A 21,234-nucleotide genomic window follows, 5' to 3' on the forward strand; every position below is an offset into this window, starting at 1 on the left:
TACAAAAGTTGGCGTCTTTAGATGGACAGTGAAGTTGAGCCTGAGCAATGGGTGGAAGATGAAGCCCTAATTTACTGCACTGTAACTTTCCAGTTCACGTGACCAAGAGGATTGAGGAGAGTTTGACCTTGGGACAGTTTGGATTGGATAACGACATCATTAGATGGAGTTTCCATTGGATGGGTCAGAGAGATCTCAAGGAAATTGTGGGGGGTCATGTTCCGGGGTTGCCGATTCTCCACAGCAGCAGAAGTTTGGAGGTCACTAGGAGTTCCTCCACCAGAGTGGAGCTGGGTGAGATGGAGTCAGCTTGTGAGGCAAATAAACATTCACTGAATGTTTTCAGAAAATATCTGCACCTGTTTCTGGTTAGAGTGAGCATCATCGCATACAAGGGCTGTGGAGGCCAGCTCAATGGATATTTATAAGGCAGAGGTAGATAGCAAAGATACTAGAGGAGCAAGATGAACCACTCCATCAAAACCACCTATACTGAAGTGTAGTACGCAAAGGAGAGTAACGCCCGCCATTTTAGTAAGCAAACCCCGCCGTTCGCTCTGCCTCTGGCAGTGTAATCAGTGTTTGTGGGGGAACAGTGTGTGTGATGATTCCATAAAAATGCAGAATATATCTCATCTATCAATTCACAGATTTTTGTTATTTTTCTTTTTAAATGTTTCTGCAAGTTTCTGCCTACTAAAATGGCCGCCGTGACACACTACGGTTTTTAGGGTCGAGTGGTCTATCTTGCTCTGCTCTATTATCTTTGGTAGATTGATTCTTGATCAGTACGGGTGTCAGAGGTTATGGGGAGAAGGCAGGAGAATGGGGTTAGGAGAGAGAGATAGCAGCCATGATTGAATGGCGGAGTAGACTTGATGGGCCGAATGGCATAGTTTTGCTCCTATCACTTATGAACATTAGCAGCGCCATTTCTTGCACTGACTGCTTACCCAAAACACATTCTGTCTGTATTCTGGAGTCGTCTCAGCATTTTCCACTTCATTTCTGAATTTCCAGTGGGTGCAGAATGTTGCTGTTCTCTGTGTCTGCTGTTTGACAGGGCTTTCTCCATCGCTGCTCCCACCCTATGGAACTCATTACCCCAAACCGTTAGAGACTCCCCCACACTCACCACATTCAAAACATCGCTGAAGTCTCACCTGTTCAGTACTGCCTTCAACCACTGAAGGTCACCTCACCTACTGTCTCCTTTCTCTGTTCATTTATTTATTTACTTATTTATCTATTTATTAATTTCCCTATGTTCTCAAAATCTCTGTAAAGCGTCTTTGAGTATATGAAAAGCGCTATATAAATAAAATGTATTATTATTATTATTATTAATAGACAATAGAAAATAGGTGCAGGAGTATGCCATTCGGCCCTTCGAGCCAGCACCGCCATTCAATGTGATCATGGCTGATCATTCTCAATCAATACCCCGTTCCTGCCTTCTCCCCATACCCCCTGACTCCGCTATCCTTAAGAGCTCTATCTAGCTCTCTCTTGAATGTATACAGAGAATTGGCCTCCACTGCCCTCTGAGGCAGAGAATTCCACAGATTCACAACTCTCTGACTAAAAAAGTTTTTCCTCATCTCTGTTCTAAATGGCCTGCCCCTTATTCTTAAACTGTGGCCCCTGGTTCTGGACTCCCCCAACATTGGGAACATGTTTCCTGCCTCTAACGTGTCCAACCCCTTAATAATTTTATACGTTTCGATAAGATCCCCTCTCATCCTACTAAATTCCAGTGTATACAAACCTAGTCGCTCCAGTCTTTCAACATATGACAGTCCCGCCATTCCGGGAATTAACCTAGTAAACCTACGCTGCACGCCCTCAATAGCAAGAATATCCTTCCTCAAATTTGGAGACCAAAACTGCACACAGTACTCCAGGTGCGGTCTCACTAGGGCCCTGTACAACTGCAGAAGGACCTCTTTGCTCCTATACTCAACTCCTCTTGTTATGAACGCCGACATTCCATTGGCTTTCTTCACTGCCTGCTGTACCTGCATGCTTCCTTTCAGCGACTGATGCACTAAGACACCCAGATCATGTTGTACATCCCCCTTTCCTAACTTGACACCATTCAGATAATAATCTGCCTTCCTATTCTTACCACCAAAGTGGATAACCTCACACTTATCCACATTAAACTGCATCTGCCATGCATCGGCCCACTCACACAACCTGTCCAAGTCACCCTGCAACCTCATAGCATCTTCCTCACAGTTCACACTGTCACCTAGCTTTGTATCATCGGCAAATTTGCTAATGGTACTTTTAATCCCTTCATCCAAGTCATTGATGTATATTGTAAATAGCTGCGGTCCCAACACCGAGCCTTGCGGTACCCCACTAGTCACTGCCTGCCATTCTGAAAGGGACCCATTTATCCCCACTCTTTGCTTTCTGTCTGTCAACCAACTTTCTATCCATGTCAGTACCCTACCTCCAATACCATGTTTGCCTCTCAGGAGATGCCTGGTGGGACCGAGGGGGCGGTGGTGGGACCGAGGGGGCGGTGGTGGGACCGAGGGGGCGGTGGTGGGACCGAGGGGGCGGTGGGCAGACTATAGGCGCATGTTGGTCAGACGAAGGGCATGGTGGTGGGACCAAGGGCGCGGTGGTCAGCATGTAGGCGCATGATGGTCAGACGAAGGGCATGGTGGTGGGACCAAGGGCAGAGCTCTGGGCTGGACCTCATGTGTGTTGCGTTGGGACTGCTGGGTCTTCCTCTCCAACATCTCCATCAACCACAGTGAGTCTCCCTCCCACTGCCGCGGATGCAGAGAAATTTCAGAGGGCAATTTCTCTCTCCAGTTCCTCTCCTCCACCACTCTCATGCCCTTGTGATAACTTTCAGCCAAGAGACCAGTGATCTCAGGAAGGTTCCATGTTATAGCCATTAATATCGTTGAGAGTGGATAGGTCTGTTGGTTAATGCATTTCTAATATAGTACTCAGTCACTTTGGGCAGGAACGCCTCCACATATGATCAATATCCTCACCGTTAGCTCATTTCAGCCACTTAGCTAACATGTCACAACCAAATATCCTGTGTTTTGAATCGAGACGAGCTGGACAGATGCCTCCATTAACCCATTATTCGTCCATTAAGGAGCGGCACGGTGGCGCAGTGGGTAGAGCTGCTGCCTCACAGCGCCAGAGACCCGGGTTCCATCCTGACTACGGGTGCTGTCTGTACGGAGTTTGGACGTTCTCCCTGTGACTGCGTGGGTTTTCTCCAGGTGCTCTGGTTTCCTCCCACACTCCAAAGACGAGCAGATTTGTAGGTTAATTGGGTTCGGTAAAATTGTAAATTGTCCTTAGTGTGTGTAGGATAGTGTTAGTGTATGGGGATCGCTGGTCGGCATGGACACAGTGGGCCGAAGGGCCTGTTTTCGTGCTGTATCTCTAAACTAATCTTGTATCCTTCCTTTGTCCCGCCCCCCTGACATCAGTCTGAAGAAGGGTCTCGGCCCGAAACGTCACCCATTCCTTCTCTCCCGAGATGCTGCCTGACCTGCTGAGTTACTCCAGCATTTTGTGCATAAATACCTTCGATTTGTACCAGCATCTGCAGTTATTTTCTTATACAACTAATCTTGTGTACTGGGTGATCGATGGTTGGTGCGGACTCAGTGGGCCGAATGGCCTGTTTTCGTGCTGTATCTCTAAAGTAAAGTTTTAACCCTTTCAGTGCATCCCCAGACATCAGGGTCACTGCCAGTGTGGACACCAACCTCCATCTCCACAGTAAATCATCTGCCAACATTCATGGTCATGGTTCAGCCATGTGGGAGGTGGGGAGAGGAGGTTGGGGGGAGGGAGGGTGGGGGGAAGGGGGGGGAGTGGGGGATGAGGGTTGGGTGAAGAGGACCCACGTCCAGTTGACAGTCAGCCAAACATACTTAGTTTAGGTTAGATACAGCACAGAAACAGGCCCTTCAGCCCACAGAGTCTGTGCCGACCAGCGATCTCCGCACATTAACACCATCCTACACACACTAGGGACAATTTACATTTATACCAAGCCAATTAACCTGCAAACCTGTATGTCTGTGGAGTGTGGGAGGAAACCGGAGCACCCGGAGAAAACCCACGCTGTCACAGGGAGAACGTACAAACTCTGTACAGACAGCACCCGTAGTCAGGTTCGAACCCGGATCTCTGTAAACTCTGGAAGGCAGTAACTCTACCGCTCTGCCAGGTACAGCAGACAGTGAAGAAATCAAATGGCATGTTGGCCTTCATAGCGAGGGGATTTGAGTGTAGGAGCAAGGAGGTCCTACTGCAGTTGTACAGGGCCCTGGTGAGACCACACCTGGAGTATCATCACCCTATGGTGAGGAGAATAACGAGTGGGGCTGGGTAACTGAGGCTCATAAAATGTTGCGTTTCATGCTTGGTATTCTGCTCACTGAACCCAGCTCAATATCCCATCAAAACAGATCTAAAATATGACCATCCCCACACAGATACACATCTAACTGCAACACGCATAAATGTACAAGCAGAGGCAAATCAAAGATACCCTTTGTCGGTACAAACACCCAGCCAGCAAGATATATATATATATATGTATATTCTGTACATTCTGACAGTGCGATTGCTATACTAAAGTTGCTCTGGGATCCAAGCCAATAAGGGACTGAGTGAAGATCCCTCAGGCTCATCAATTCACAAGGTGATAGTTGGCAACTGTCAGACAGATGGAGTAGACAATGTTCCCATCTGAATTCAAGGCCAGGTCCCACAGATGAAAGAACACTTTCCAAATACCTTCTCGCACAGGCTGGTGCTATGGATCACTTTTAATACAAGTTTAATGGGTTTTGATATTTGCATACTAAGGAGGCAACAGATGTTTATCAATTTAAGTAATGTTCAGTAATGCAGTGACTCCAAAAGGAATTACTGAATAAAATATTTAAGAGATTACCAGTGCTTACTTTTACCTCCGACTGCTTTCAAGCATGTTGAGGACGGATGTGCTGGTACTCGGGTAAACCCAGGACCTCCAGGCTCCCACTGTGAGATGGTGACGATCTAGACGAGAATACAAGGTTGACAATTTCTTCAGCTAGATGAAGGTCATCTTCCCCACCTCTCCCTCCCTCTCTCCCTCTCCCTCCCTCTCCCTCCCACACCAGGCACCAGTCTGTGAAAAACATCCCAGGGTGTGATGGCTCGAGTCTCTGGTGCTGTGAGGCAGCACTCTACTGCTGCACCACCGTGTCACACAATTTATTTGCATCCAACATAGGCGATAACGTAACCACTGATGACACTTCTGCAATGATGATTTTTAAAGTAAATGTAAACAATATCTCAGGGACCGGGGATTCAAAGTTCCATAAATAAATAAATCTTTTACAATCTCTCACGACCTCTAGATTTCTTGTGCCTAGTTCCAGAGTTTAGATATAAATGAATGACAAGTGGAAAGAGCAACATTTACCAAGCACCATACAGATTAGTGTACTGCACCACGAAGGGTAGAGCAGCTTCCTCACAGGACCAGAGAACAGGCTTCGATCCTGACCACGGGTGATGTCTGTACAGAGTTTGTACATTTCCCCCCGTGACCGGTTTCCTACGAGATCTTCGGTTTCGTCCCACACTCCAAAGTCGTACAGTTTTGTGGGTTAATTAGCTTTGGTAAAAATGTAAATTGTTCCAAGTGTGTGTTGGATAGTGTTGGATCAGGGATCGCTGATCAGTGCAGACTCGGTGGACAGAAGGGCCTGTTTCCGCGCTGTATCTCTAAAGTCTAAAGTACAGATGGTAAGCCTGATAGAGAAGTCAGGAAAGCCTCTTCAAACTGCATTACTGAAATAAAATCTTGGCTTCAATCAAACTTCCTCAAACTCAATTGCAACAAATCTGAAATCATCATCATTGGTCCAAAAATGCTCACCAAATCCACCCAAAACTTCATCCTCAACATTGATGGTCTCCCAGTATCCACCTCACCTCACATCCGGAATCTTGGAATCATCCTTGATCAAACCCTCTCCTTCGACAAACACATCAAACACATCACAAAGACAGCCTTCTTCCACCTCAAAAACATTGCCCGTCTCCGTCCATCCCTCTCCTCCACAGCTGCAGAAACCCTCATCCACGCCTTCATCACCTCCCGTCTGGACTACTGCAACAGCCTCCTCTATGGCGCACCCTCAAAAATCATCAATAAACTTCAATACATTCAAAACTCCGCTGCCCGTCTACTCACACACACCTCGATCCGTGACCATATCACCCCCGTCCTTTATAAACTCCACTGGCTCCCCATCCCCCAGAGAATCCAGTACAAAATCCTCCTCATAACCTACAAAGCCCTCCATAACCTGGCCCCATCCTACCTGACCGACCTCCTCCACAGGCACACTCCCACCTGCACCCTCCGCTCTGCCGCTGCCAATCTCCTATCCCCCCACATCCGGACTAAACTCAGATCCTGGGGGGACAGGGCTTTCTCCATCGCTGCTCCCACCCTATGGAACTCACTACCCCAAACCGTTAGAGACTCCCCCACACTCACCACATTCAAAACATCACTGAAGTCTCACCTGTTCAGTACTGCCTTCAACCACTGAAGGTCACCTCACCTACTGTCTCCTTTCTCTGTTCATTTATTTATTTACTTATTTATCTATTTATTAATTTCCCTATGTTCTCAAAATCTCTGCAAAGCGTCTTTGAGTATATGAAAAGCGCTATATAAATAAAATGTATTATTATTATTATTATTATCAGTCCAAATAAGGGTTCTGTCCCAAAACGTCACCTATCCATGTTCTCCAGAGATGCTGCCTGACCCGCTGAGTTACTCCAGCACTCTGTGAAACATCACCTATCCAAGTTCTCCACAGATGCTGCCTGACTCGCTGAGTTTCTCCAGCTCTTTGGGTCTATCCAAGGGCTTGGCATCATGTTTGGCACAGACATTACGGGCCGAAGGGACTGTTCTTGTGCTGTACTGCTGTCTGTTCCATGATCAGGTTAACATTACTGTTAAAAGGACATGTGGTACATACCCAGAACATGCTCACTCTCAAACACGCTCCCTGTTTCCCACTCTACCCCACTCTCCCCCACTCTCTCCCTCTGTCACCTATCCATGTTCACCACAGATGCTGCCTGACCCGCTGAGTTACCCCAAGCACTCTGTGAAACGTCACCTATCCATGTTCTCCACAGATGCTGCCTGACCCGCTGAGTTACCCCAAGCACTCTGTGAAACGTCACCTATCCATGTTCTCCACAGATGCTGCCTGACCCGCTGAGTTACTCCAGCACTCTGTGAAACGTCACCTATCCATGTTCTCCACAGATGCTGCCTGACCCGCTGAGTTACTCCAGCACTCTGTGAAACGTCACCTATCCATGTTCTCCACAGATGCTGCCTGACCCGCTGAGTTACTCCAGCACTCTGTGTCTTTTCTTGGAAAGCTTTTCTTTGGCAGGGACATGTTGATGATGTTTTTTACAAGAGGAAGAAGCTGAGGTGGTAACTGAGCTGAGAGCTCATTCATCAACTACTGATGGAGAGTGATGGTGCATGCTGAGAGGGAAATGGACTGTTGGCAGCCTGCCTGCTGTGTCCATTCTCCCCCACACCTCGCTTGTCTAGACTAATCTCTGATCAGTTTATTCAAGAGAATTGTAAGTGTTAGCATCCCCAGAATATCACCCTCCTCAGTCCCCCTGCAAGTACTGGGAACTAATTCATTTACCGATCGCTGGTTAACAATTTGATTTAGTTTTAGTTTTAGAGATACAGTGTGGAAGCAGGCCCTTCGGCCCACCGAGTCCGCACCGCCCAGCGATCCCCGCACACTAACACTATCCTACACACAATGGGGACAATTTTACACTTATACCAAACCAATTAACCTACAAACCTGCACGTCTTTGAAACCAAAGGTCTCGGAGAAAACCCACGCAGGTCGCGGGGAGAACGTACAAACTCCGTACAGACAGCACCCGTAGTCAGGGTCAAACCCAGTTCTCCAGCGCTGTAAACACTGAAAGGCAGCATCTCTACTGCTGCGCCACCGTACCGCACAAACCTCTGCTTGATCATGAACCCCAATAGCTTGCACCCACTCCCCCACCCCACACGCCCCCCCCCATAGCAAGCTTTGCCTCACTACAAGCAGAGGGGCCACTGATCCCAATAGCAAACCCTTCCCATGTCTCTGAATAAAGATTTCACCTAATCCAAGTAAAGAGAAGATTACTTTTACATTTCAAGAGTCTGAGAAATGCACATTTACTGCACATCCTTTAAGACATTTAAGAGCTATTTTGGGGGAAATGTTCAGCTCAGACTCACGATTGGGGAGAAGGCAGGAACGGGGTACTGATTGTGAATGATCAGCCATGATCACCTTGAATGGCGGTGCTGGCTCGATGGGACGAATGGCCTCCTCCTGCACCTATTGTCTATTGACTATTAATGGCCTCTACCCTCCCACTGCCTTCCTTCCCCTCACAGTGACCAAACAAATCGTAGCCATGCTACGCAGCAGTAGAGTTGCTGCCTTACAGCGAATGCAGCGCAGGATAACCGGGTTCGATCCTGACTACAGGCGCCGTCTGTACGGAGTTTGTACGTTCTCCCCGTGACCTGCGTGGGTTTTCTCCGAAATCTTCAGTTTCCTCCCACACTCCAAAGACATACAGATTTGTAGCTTAATTGGCTTGGTATAAATGTAAATTGTCCCTAGTGTGTGTAGGATAGTGCTAATGCGTGCGGGTCGCTGGTTAGTGTGGACCTGGTGGGCCGAAGGGCCTCTTTCCGCGCTGTATCTCTAAAGCTGCTCATGGCACTTCAACTACCTTGCCTGCTCTACACAAGCTCCCACATTGCTAGAGTGACCATCCAACCTTGCAGTCCATCCAGCCACTACCTCTCCTCCATCATCCCTGCCCTATCAGCCTGGCCCCACTACCAAGTCCTTATTGTCATGTCCCCTACACTGTAGGTTTCTCTTGCCCTAAAAACGAGAATGATCGCAGGAATGAGTGGGTTAACATATGATGAGCGTTTGTGGGCACTGGGCCTGTACTCGCTGGAGTTTAGAAGGATGAGGGGGGACCTCATTGAAACTTACCGAATCGTGAAAGGCCTGGATAGAGTGGATGTGGAGCGGATATTTCCACTAGTGGGAGAGTCTAGGACCAGAGGGCACAGCCTCAGAATAAAAGGACGTACCGTTATATAGAAAGATGAGGAGGAATTTCTTGAGTTAGGGGGTGGTGAATCTGTGGAAATGATTGACCCAGGCAGCTGTGGAGGCCAAGTCAATGGGTAGTATTAAGGCAAAGATCGATAGATTCTTGATTAGTACAGGTGTTCGGGGTTATGACAATAGACAATAGACAGTAGACAATAGGTGCAGGAGGAGGCCATTCGGCCCTTTGAGCCAGCACCGCCATTCAATGTGATCATGGCTGATCATTCTCAATCAGTACCCCGTTCCTGCCTTCTCCCCATATCCCCTGACTCCGCTATCCTTAAGAGCTCTATCTAGCTCTCTCTTGAATGCATTCAGAGAATTGGCCTCCACTGCCTTCTGAGGCAGAGAATTCCACAGATTCACAACTCTCTGACTGAAAAGGTTTTTCCTCATCCAGTTCTAAATGGCCTACCCCTTATTCTTAAACTGTGGTCCGTTGTTCTGGACTCCCCCAACATTGGGAACATGTTTCCTGCCTCTAACGTGTCCAACCCCTTAATAATCTTATACATTTCGATAAGATCCCCTCTCATCCTTCTAAATTCCAGTGTATACAAGCCTAGTCGCTCCAGTCTTTCACCATATATGGCAGTCCCGCCATTCTGCGAATTAACCTAGTGAACCTACGCTGCATGGGGGAAAGACAGGAGAATGGGGTTGAGAGGGAGGGATGGATCAACTAAGACTGAATGGCGGTGTAGACCTGATGGGCCAAATGGCTTAATTCTGCTCCTAGAACTTATGAACTCACCCCATTAATGCCATTGCCTTGATGTGATTCACCACCTGGCTCTCTCAAGATTTGACTTGGCTGTTTCTACCCTATGATACACCCTCCTAGAACCCTAAGCTCCCAGTCACCACTTTCACCACAATGGTGCACAATTGTTTGGAAAGTAGGCCTTAATTGAAAGGGGAAGTCTCATGATGTCCTTGGGCGTTGGCCAGGGTTGGGTCATCTTCTGGCTGTCCCAGATGGCTATTTGGACCAGCTCCCCATCACACCTTCTTCAGGGGAACCCTAGGAAGGACGGGGTGGCTTCAATGAGCAGGGACGTAATGGGAGATACCAGAACAATGGAGATACCAGAACAATGATCAACGTGCTGGAGGAAGTCAGGAGGTCAGGCAGCCAGCATCATAGGCCGATGACGTTTCCAATGAGAGTTTGTCCTCCTCCATTCACTGAACAGCTGACAGACAGTTGTCCTGTCCTCCCCCTCCCTCTCAACACCCCCTCCCTCCGCATCGCTCCGATGTACCCAGAACGCTAAAGTGTCAAGGTCTTCATGGAGTGTCAGCAAGTCAGAGAGAGGAATGAGAATCTACACCAGCACTCTGACAACTTAATATAATATAGTGAATTTGGATCATTACAGAGGCTACTCCAGGGATTCGGAGCACAGAAAGTATATTTTGCCTGCTCGGGGCTGAATATCAATTGCATAAACAAAAGAACAATAACTACATTCTCTCTCTCATCTCGTTCCCATCCAAACAAAACCAGGGAAGGCAATCATTCAGTCTGTAGAAGGGTCCTGACCTGAAATGCCATCTGTCGTAGACACATAGACAATAGGTGCAGGAGGAGGCCATTTGGCCCTTTGATCCAGCACCGCCATTCATTGTGATCATGGCTGATCATCCACAATCAATAACCCGTGCCTGCCTTCTCCCCATATCTCTTGATTCCACTAGCCCCTAGAGCTCTATCTAACTCTCTTTTAAATCCATCCAGTGAATCGGCCTCCACTGCCCTCTGTGGCAGAGAGTTTCACAAATTCACAACTCTCTGGGTGAAAACGTTTCTTCTCACCTCAGTTTTAAATGTCCTCTCCGCCCCCACCGCCCACCCCACCCCCCCAGATTAGACAGTTATAAGGACAGTTCCCAGATTAGGGAATTAGGGGAGGGCACAAATGGATATTTTTAAGGCCGAGATAGATAGATTATTGATTAGGGGAGAATGGGGTTCGGAGGGAGAGATGGATCAGCCACGATTGAATGGCAGAGTAGATTTGATGGTCCGAATGGCCTAAATCTGCTCCTATCCCTTACTAACATGAACATGAAGCTATGACTTTCAGCGGCGCTGGTAATTAAGATTAATTATTTCCTCGCGGGCCAATTACAAATATTGACATATCAAAAGGACACAAAATCCTTGAAATGGATTTTTTGATCCTTTGATCCTTGAAATGGAAAGTCTGATTTCAGAGAGGGAGGAGCGATGGCATTCACTATGAGCAGCTGGGCAAAGTGTTCTTTGGCCTCACCAGCCCTGAGCTCCAGTGGCAATCGTGGGAGGGTGGGATACCTAGCTCTCAGGGGGAGGGGGAACCAAGACTACAGATGGTTTCTCAGTTGTGGCTGCTGCAAAATCCCTGCAGAATAGATGGGTGGTGTGGGAAATCAGGAGGAGATGGCGTGGAAGGGTCCAATCCTTCCCTCTAGGGACAATTTACAGAAGCCAATTAACCCACAGGTCTTTGGAGTGTGGGAGGAAACCGGAGCACCCGGAGAAAACCCACGCAGTCACAGGGAGAACTTGCAAACCCTGTACCGTCAGTACCCATAGTCAGGATCTGTAAGACAGCAACTCTACCGCTGCACCACCTTGCTGCCCGGTGTTGTGAGTTGGCACAGTCACGGCCTCACCCTGGTTTAGGGTCATTATCTGCCAGCCTAATCTCAATAGACAATATAGACAATAGGTGCAGGAGGAGGCCATTTGGCCCTTCGAGCCAGCACCGCCATTCAATGTGATCATGGCTGATCATTCTCAATCAGTACCCCGTTCCTGCCTTCTCCCCATACCCCCTGACTCCGCTATCCTTAAGAGCTCTATCTAGCTCTCTCTTGAATGCATTCAGAGAATTGGCCTCCACTGCCTTCTGAGGCAGAGAATTCCACAGATTCACAACTCTCTGACTGAAAAAGTTTTTCCTCATCTCAGTTCTAAATGGCCTACCCCTTATTCTTAAACTGTGGAACATTAAACTGTGCAACATCTCACCATTGCAATCTTATTTTTAGTTTAGTTTAGAGATACAGCGTGGAAACAAGCCCTTCGGCCCATCGAGTCCATATCAACGTGCAATCCCCACATGCTAACACTATCCTACACTTCTACAAAGCCAATTAACCACATGTCTTTGGAGTGTGGGAGAAAACCAAAGATCTCAGAGAACGTACAAACTCCGTACAGACAGCACCTGTGGTCAGGGTCGAACCTGGGTCTCTGGCGCTGCAAGGCAGCAACACTACCGCCTCTCCTAACTCTACTGCTACCAATCAGATGGGAAATGGGGTTTGCCCTAAGCCTAATGGGAGATGGGAGTAGTTGGAAAATCGCACTGAGCCTACGATCACAACAAAGCAAATCACATTCCCACCAAGTTAACCCCAAACAGCTAGTACCACCCAGTCCACACTCAGTGACTGCCATAGAGTGATACAGTGTGGAAACAGGTCCTTCTGCCCAACTTTCCCACACTGGCCAACATGTCCCATCTACACTAATCCCACCTGTCCACATTTGGCCCATATCCTTCAAAAACCTGTCCTATCCTTATAACTGTCTAACTGTTTCTTATAAATTGGGTAGCCCCTATCTGATCTATCTCCTCTGGCAGCTTGTTCCATACACCCACCACCTTTAGTCTGGAAAAGTTACCCCTCAGATTCCTATTAAACCTTTTCCCTTTCACCTTAAACCTATGTCTTCTGGTGTTTGATTTCCCTACTCTGGGCAAGACTCTGTGCATCTACCCGGTCTATTCCTCTCATGATTACATACCTTCGATTTGTACCAGCATCTGCAGTTATTTTCTTCCACTTGTTATACATCTCTATAAGATCATCCCTCATCCTCCTGCGCTCCAAGGCATAGAGTTCCAACCTACTCAATCTCTGCCCTCGAGTCCTGGCAACATCCTCGTAAATCTTCTCTGTACCCTTCCAAGTTTGGCAACATCTTTCCTATAACACGGTGCCCAGAACTGAACACAATACTCTAAATACGGCCACACCAACGTCTTATATAACTCCCAATTTCTATACTGCCATCAACAAAACTCTTGCACATCAGTGAAGATTTTCAAGAGAGAGTTAGACTTAGCTCTTAGGGCTAAGGGAATCAAGGGATATGGGGAGAAAGCAGGAACGGGGTACTGATTTTGGATGATCAGCCATGATCATATTGAATGGCGGTAGTGGCTCGATGGGCCGAATGGCCTACTCCTGCACCTATTTTCTATGTTTCTAAGATTGAAAATTTGTCCTTCCAAAATAACCCAAGGATAAAATGGAACCAAACGACATTGAAAGTGATTAAAGGTGATTTGACGATGGCAATGTTTCCTTGTGTTTATTTAAAGATTCTTCCATTATACCCTCAAGGAATCAACAGTCATTTCAAGAATCTGCTTGCATTATTGAAAGACCCTAAACATAGTTCATTATCTTGCAGGCACATTCAAAATGATATTTCCCGTTGCTTTTCACACATAAGATAATCTTTTCTAAAATTAAAATTCTCTTGGCCTGGATATGAAAGTCTCTCTCACCACTGCAGGCACTGTTATCCAGTGTGTCAATGCTACTTCTGTGTGAGATGTCTTTTACGAGTGTGTTGCCAGGATTAGAGGTTCTGAGCCATCGGGGTAGATTGAGGAGGGACAGAGGAGGCAAGTGTGCGAGGAAGAGAGAGGTTTTCTTCATTCATTGTGAGAATTGTTGGCAGGATCAATATGGCAAATTGGATTAGTAAGTATGCAGATGATACTAAGATAGGTGGTGTAGTTAATAATGAAGTAGATTTTCAAAGTCTACAGAGAGACTTGGGCCTTTTGGAAGGGTGGGCTGAAAGATGGCAGATGGAGTTTAATGCTGATAAGTGTGAGGTGCTGCATTTTGGTAGGACAAATCAAAATAGGACATACAGGGTAAATGGTAAGGAATTGAGGAATGCAGTGGAACAGAGGGAATAACTGTGCATTGTTCCCTGAAGGTGGAATCTCATGTGGATAGGGTGGTGAAGAAGGCGTTTGGTATGCTTGCCTTTATAAATCAGAGCATCGAATATAGAAGTTGGGATGTAATGTTGAAATTGTACAGGGCATTGGTGAGGCCGAATCTGGAGTATGGTGTGCAGTTCTGGTCGCCAAATTATAGGAAGGATGTCGACAAAATGGAGAGGGTACAGAGGAGATTTACTAGAATGTTGCCTGGGTTTCAGCACTTAAGCTACAGAGAGAGGTTGAACAGGTTGGGTCTTTATTCTTTGGAGCGTAGAAGGTTGAGGGGGGACTTGATAGAGGCTTTTAAAATTTTAAGAGGGACGGACAGAGTTGACGTGGGTAGGCTTTTCCCTTTGAGAGTGGGGAAGATTCCAACAAGGGGACATAACTTCAGAATTAAGGGACAAAGGTTTAGGGGTAACATGAGGGGTAACTTCTTTACTCAGAGGGTGGTGGCTGTATGGAATGAGCTTCCGGTGGAAGTGGTGGAGGCAGGCTCGATTTTATTATTTAAGAGTAAATTGGATAGGTATATGGATGGGAGGGGATTGGAGGGTTATGGTCTGAGAGCAGGTAGATGAGACTAGGTCAGGGAGAGTGGTCGGCGTGGACTGGTAGGGCCGAACGGGCCTGTTTCCGTGCTGTAATTGTTATATGTTTATATGGTTATTGCCCTTCCCAATTGTCTTCAACACACCTTGCTGAGGCTTCCGACAATGGGGTTTGGTTTTCTCTGGATAGGAACGGTTTAGAGGGACCCGCTCCAAATGCATGTAAGTGGGACTAGTGCAATCTACCAACTTGGTCAGCATGGGCAAGTTGGGCCGAAGGGCCTGTTTCTGTGCTGTACAGTTTTACGTGTCTCTGAACGTGACAGTATATGGGATAAATGTGTGCCCTGGAGACGGTACAGAAGTCATCAGGAATTGGCCAGACTGGAGGTAGACACAAAGTGCTGGAGTTACTCAGCAGGACAGGCAGCATCTCTGGAGAGAAGGAATGGGTGACGTTTCGGGTCGAGATGCTTCTTCAGACTGGGGCAAGGGAGGTGCTGTGGTAGTCTGGCGAGCTGCCCCCTACTGCGCTGAGGCCAGCCAGCCCTCGAGCACCTCCTCCTACTTATCCTTGGACAATGACCACCCATTCCTTTTCTCCGGAGATGCTGCCTGGCCCGCTGAGTTACTCCAGCACTTTGTGTCTATCTTCGGTGCAAACCGGCATCTGCAGTTCCTTCCTACGCATCAGTCAGACCGGGATCGGTTTGGAGTCACATACAGACTGGGCAGATTTTCTCCCCAAAAGGGCCTGGATATTTATTGATTTAAAAATCCATGCCCTTTTTTTGGTTAACAATACCGAGACAGGCCACTAGTTTTTATCTAAATTCCACGTGTTCAACTGAATTGAAATTGCACCAGCCATGGTGGGATCTGAACCCATGCCCCAGGATTCTTGGACCAAGCTTCCTATTAGCCGTAGAGCCACAGAGTGATACAGCATGGAAACAGGCCCTTCGGCCCAACTTGCCCACACCGACCCAGCTACACTAGTCCCACCTGCCCGCATTTGGTCCATATCCCTCCAAACCTGTCCTATCCATGTACCTGTCCGTTTCTTAAACATTTGGGATAGTCCCAGCCTCAACTACCTCCTCTGGCAGCTCGTTCCATACACCCACCACCCTTTGTGTGAAAAAGTTACCCCTCAGATTCCTATTAAATCTTTTCCCCTTCACCTTAAACCCATGTCCTCTGGTCCTCGATTCACCTACGCTGGGCAAGAGACTCTGTGCATCTACCTGATCTATTCCTCTCATGGTTTTATACTAATACAGGTTTTATTAGTCTGGTGACTTAATCAACCTCTGTGGCCGTTGAGAGAATCTGGGAGGGAGGAAGTGAGTGAGACGAAGAGGGAGAGATAAAGAGAGAGTGAGGGAAAACATTAGGTCTGAAGTAAAGTCCAGAGATGCTGTCGGAAACGTCGAGTTACTCCAGCTTTTCGTGTCTATCTTTGGCAGCATCTGAACCAAGTTCAGTAGTAACACGCCCACTGATTCTTGCAGAAGCTAATATCGGAATTCATGAATGAAGAATTGCCAAGGAGGCAACGTTCCAAAGTATGTCAGAATCAGATGGAGCAGTGAATGAAAGTGTGGGCATAATCTATGAAGACTTTGAGGGCGGGACAGTGGTACAGCGATAGAGTTGCTGCCTTACAACACTAGCAGCACCGGCAACCCGGGTACCATCCCGACTACGGGCAATGTCTGTACGGAGTGTGTACGTTCTCCCCATGACCCCTTGGGTTTTCTCCGAGATCTTTGGTTTCCTCCCACACTCCAAAGATGTACAGGTTTGTAGGTTAATTGGCTGGGCAAATGTAAAAATTGTCCCTAGGGTGTGGGATAGTGTTAATGTGCGGGGATCGCTGGGCGGCGCGGACCCGGTGGGCCGAAGGTGGTGGGGGGGGTCAGTCGAGACCCTTCTTCAGACTGATGTCAGGGGGGCGGGACAAAGGAAGGATATAGGTGGAGACAGGAAGATAGAGGGAGATCTGGGAAGGGGGAGGGGAAGAGAGGGACAGAGGAACTATCTAAAGTTGGAGAAGTCGATGTTCATACCTCTGGGCTGCAAGCTGCCCAAGCGAAATACGAGGTGCTGTTCCTCCAATTTGCGGTGGGCCTCACTATGGCACTGGAGGAGGCCCATGACAGAAAGGTCAGACTAGGAGTGGGAGGGGGAGTTGAAATGCTCAGCCACCGGGAGATCTGATTGGTTAACGCGGACCGAGCGCAGGTGTTGAGCGAAGCGATTGCCGAGCCTGCGCTTGGTTTCGCTGATGTAAATAAGTTGACACTAAATACCTTCGATTTGTACCAGCATCTGCAGTTATTTTCGTATACTAGGTGAACCTACTCATTCCTGGGGTCAGGACTTGATGGGCCAAATGGTCTAATTCTGTTCCTGGAAGGATTCACTCCAGCAGCAAGCAGTGGCTGTAGACATTGTGTGCCACTATACAGCAAAGTGGCTCTCACTTCCCCCCCCCCCCCCACCCCCTCACCCTCTCCTCCTTCTCCTCCCCTCCTCCTCTCCTCCCCTCCCCCTCACTCCCTCACCCCCCCGTTCAGGAACATTACGCAGTGTGGTACAAGGGTGGAAACATTGATAGACAAGTCTTGAGTTGTTACAACAATGGAACTAAATAATCAAGATAGCACCAGGCAGCGATCAAACAGGTTCATTTAATCTCTTTGACTGTGGTTCAATGAAGCCACAAAGTTATTTCTCCAATGTAATATAGACTCTGGCGCGGGGAATTGAGAAATGTTCTTCCCGGCATGTCCGTGTCAAGTGGGATCAGGCACACCCCCCCCTTCTCAATGCCTGGATTCGTTGACCATCTGCGCTAGATTGCACCACAGTCATTCACTGGCCAACTCTACTGTCTACTCATTAACAAGGATGGTTTTCTCCTTTCCTCTGTGAAGTGACAAATCTCATTTCTTGTACAATCACAGTCCCAGTCCCTTCACCCTGTGTGAATGGCAATTCAATAGATTGAAGTCAATGGGTCTTTTTAAGGCAGAGATTCTTGATTAGCACGGATGTCAGGGGTTATGGGGAAAAGGCAGGAGAATGGGGTTGTGAGGGAGAGATAGATCAGCCATGATTGAATGGAGGAGTAGACTTGTTGGGCCGAATGGCCTAATTCTACTCCTATCACTTATGAACTTATGAACATCCATAGCTGAAATCAACAGTTCCTTTAGGGGCATCTCAATAGTCTTTGACATGTCCACTAGGGTACAGCTGGAGCTGTCAACAATGCCCATGCTCTTGGCTAAACTCAAGGACCCACAACCTCCGAGACATGGTCATCCTTCACACGGCAAGACCCGAGCTCAGGAAATGGACATCAGTTTAAACCAGGTCCTGCATTAGCTCAGAGCGGAGTGTGTGCTTAAACCTTTCAAAGAATAGCAGTATCATTTGGTCGTGAAGTCTGCGCGGCCTGATGGCACAGCAGTAGAGTTGCTGTCTCACGGCACCAGAGACCCAGGTTCAATCTGGACTACGGATGCTGTCTGTACGGAGTTTGTACGTTATCCCCGTGACCTGCGCGGGTTTTCTCCGGGTGCTCCGGTTTCCTCCCACACTCCAAAGATGTACAGGTTTGTAGGTTAATTGGCTTTGGTAAATTGTCCCTAGCGTGTGTAGGGTAGTGTTAGTGTGCTGGGATAGCCCTACGGATGGGCCGAAGGGCCTGTTTCTGCACTGTACCTCTAAAGTCTAAAGTCTTTGCCGTCACATTCAACTGAACCATCCTACCACAACCAGGGAGCAGTCCTGAACTACCTACCTTATTAGTGACCCCCGGACTGTCTTCACTGGCTTTACCTCGCACTAAATGTTATTCCCTTATCATGTATCTGTACAGTGTAAATGGCTCAATTGTAATCATGTATTGTCTTCCCGATGACTGGTTAGCACGCAACAAAAGCTTTTCACTGTACCTCAGGTCACGTGACAATAATCTAAACTAAACTCCTTTCAAACATGCACCAGTAACCCCTGGGATTATCAACCTCTGACCAGCAGTGACCCAGGCATTTCAATAGACAATAGACAATAGGTGCAGGAGGAGGCCATTCGGCCCTTCAACCCAGCACCGCCATTCACTGTGATCATGGCTGATCATGCACAATCAGAACACCGTTCCTGCCTTCTCCCCATATCCCTTGACTCCGCTATCATTAAGAGCTCTAACTATCTCTTGAAAGCATCCAGAGAATTGGCCTCCACTGCCTTCTGAGGCAGAGAATTCCACAGATTCACAACTCGCTGACTGAAAAAGTTTCTCCTCATCTCCATTCTAAATGGCCTACCCCTTATTCTTCAACTGTGACCACTGGTTCGGGACTCCCCCAACATCGGGAACATGTTTCTTGCCTTTAGCGTGTCCAAGGCTTGTATACACTGGAATTTAGAAGGATGAGAGGGGATCTTATCGAAACGTATAAGATTATTAAGGGGTTGGCCACGTTAGAGGCAGGAAACATGTTCCCAATGTTGGGGGAGTCCAGAACCAGGGGCCACAGTTTAAGAATAAGGGGTAGGCTATTTAGAACAGAGATGAGGAAAACCTTTTTCAGTCAGAGTTGTGAATCTGTGGAATTCCCTGCCTCAGACGGCAGGGGAGGCCAATTCTCTGAATGCATTCAAGAGAGAGCTAGATAGAGCTCTTAAGGATAGCGGAGTCAGGGGGTATGGGGAGAAGGCAGGAACGGGGTACTGATTGAGAATGATCAGCCATGATCATATTGAATGGCGGTGCTGGCTCGAAGGGCCAAATGGCCTCCTCCTGCACCTATTGTCTATTGTCAATCCCTTAATAATCTTTATATGTTTCAATGACTACCTCTCATCCTTCTAAATTCCAGAGTATTTTTTTCCCCTTTTCTCACACAGGGTGAAGGAAGGGAAAGGCACATCTGTGTTTCTAACAAAGTATAAAACCATTGTTCTGTGAGTCAACAAAGGAGCATTGTAACAGCAAGGGACATGTGCATTCGGTTGACCTTCTTCAGTAAAGAAATCAAATATTATCACGTAACATATTCATCAATCCTCTGACAATATCAAATTCTGTTCCTTAATAAATCCCATTCCATCTCTGGCAAAAGCAAGTAACCCAGCAAGTGGGAATGTCATGTCAACCCAAACTAATTTACATCCTAAATAAATTGGACAACAATAAGACGCACTTAGCTAAACGAGAAGGGAAGGCGCAGTAACTTGCATGAGATATGGTGTTCAAAAGCTCCTCATTGCCTGACCTTGACTGCAGCTGATGTTACTGAAGGATATACTAGACTCACTCTGCCCCCACACTGAGGTGCAGTGGCAGGGAGGACAGGACCAGGCCATAGTGCCCATCTACGAGAGTCATCTCAGAAGTCCGAAGAAGGGTCTCAACCCGAAACGTCACCCATTCCTTCTCTCCAGAGATGGTGCCTGACCCGCTGAGTTACTCCAGCATTTTGTGTTTACCTTCATATTTTGCTTGGGCAGCATACAACCCACAGGTATGAGTATTGATTTCTCTAACTTCAAGCAATCCCTGCACTCCGTCCCTCCATCCCTCCCCACCCTGATCACACCAGCTTTTTGTTCTCACCTCCCAAGCAGCTACCAATGGTCTATTTCCTTTATCATTGTTGCTTTTATTTGCATATCTTTCATTCATTTCTTCTATATCTCTCTCTACGACAATAGACAATAGACAATAGGTGCAGGAGGAGGCCATTCGGCCCTTCGAGCCAGCACCGCCATTCAATATGATCATGGCTGATCATTCTCAATCAGTACCCCGTTCCTGCCTTCTCCCCATACCCCCTGACTCCGCTATCCTTAAGAGCTCTATCTAGCTCTCTCTTGAATGCATTCAGAGAATTGGCCTCCACTGCCCTCTGAGGCAGGGAATTCCACAGATTCACAACTCTCTGACTGAAAAAGTTTTTCCTCATCTCCGTTCTAAATGGCCTATCCCTTATTCTTAAACTGTGGCCCCTTGTTCTGGACTCCCCCAACATTGGGAACTTGTTTCCTGCCTCTAACGTGTCCAACCCCTTAATAATATCTCTCGTCTATATCTCTCATTCCTCTTTCCCGTGACTTTCAGTCTCGACCCAAAACGTCACCCGTTCTTTCTCTCCAGAGATGCTGCCTGTCCCACTAAGTTACCCCATCAAGTTGAGCACAGACATTGCACCATGATTGAATGGTGGAGTAGACTTGATGGGCCGAATGGCCTAACTTTGCTCGTAGAACCTATGAGATGGCCAGAGGAAGATGGGTGTCTTGTCCCAACAACTACCAGCTATGCCTGGCCATGAGTGTGTTCCATTGCCCCAGTCCTGATGGTGACAACCCTCTGGAACCACT

The 21,234-nt window shown here is 47.6% G+C and overlaps 1 protein-coding gene across 3 annotated transcripts in view; it reads right to left on the reverse strand.

Annotated features, from left to right (window-relative positions):
- LOC144611755 (leucine-rich repeat and fibronectin type III domain-containing protein 1-like protein) overlaps positions 1–21,234 on the reverse strand; it is a 122,754-nt gene that overhangs the window by 82,743 nt on the left and 18,777 nt on the right. The window contains exon 2 of one of the 3 annotated variants that reach the window (XM_078430993.1): positions 4,965–5,061. The exons of 1 other annotated variant lie outside the window; for it this stretch is intronic. The gene's annotated coding sequence lies outside the window, so the exon portion shown is untranslated. Of the gene's footprint in view, positions 1–4,954; positions 5,062–21,234 lie in introns of all 3 variants that reach the window. One more of the 3 variants, XM_078430994.1, reaches the window with a different exon arrangement.

Source organism: Rhinoraja longicauda, chromosome 41 (genome assembly GCF_053455715.1).
Source record: "Rhinoraja longicauda isolate Sanriku21f chromosome 41, sRhiLon1.1, whole genome shotgun sequence".
Classification (NCBI taxonomy): domain Eukaryota; kingdom Metazoa; phylum Chordata; class Chondrichthyes; order Rajiformes; family Arhynchobatidae; genus Rhinoraja; species Rhinoraja longicauda.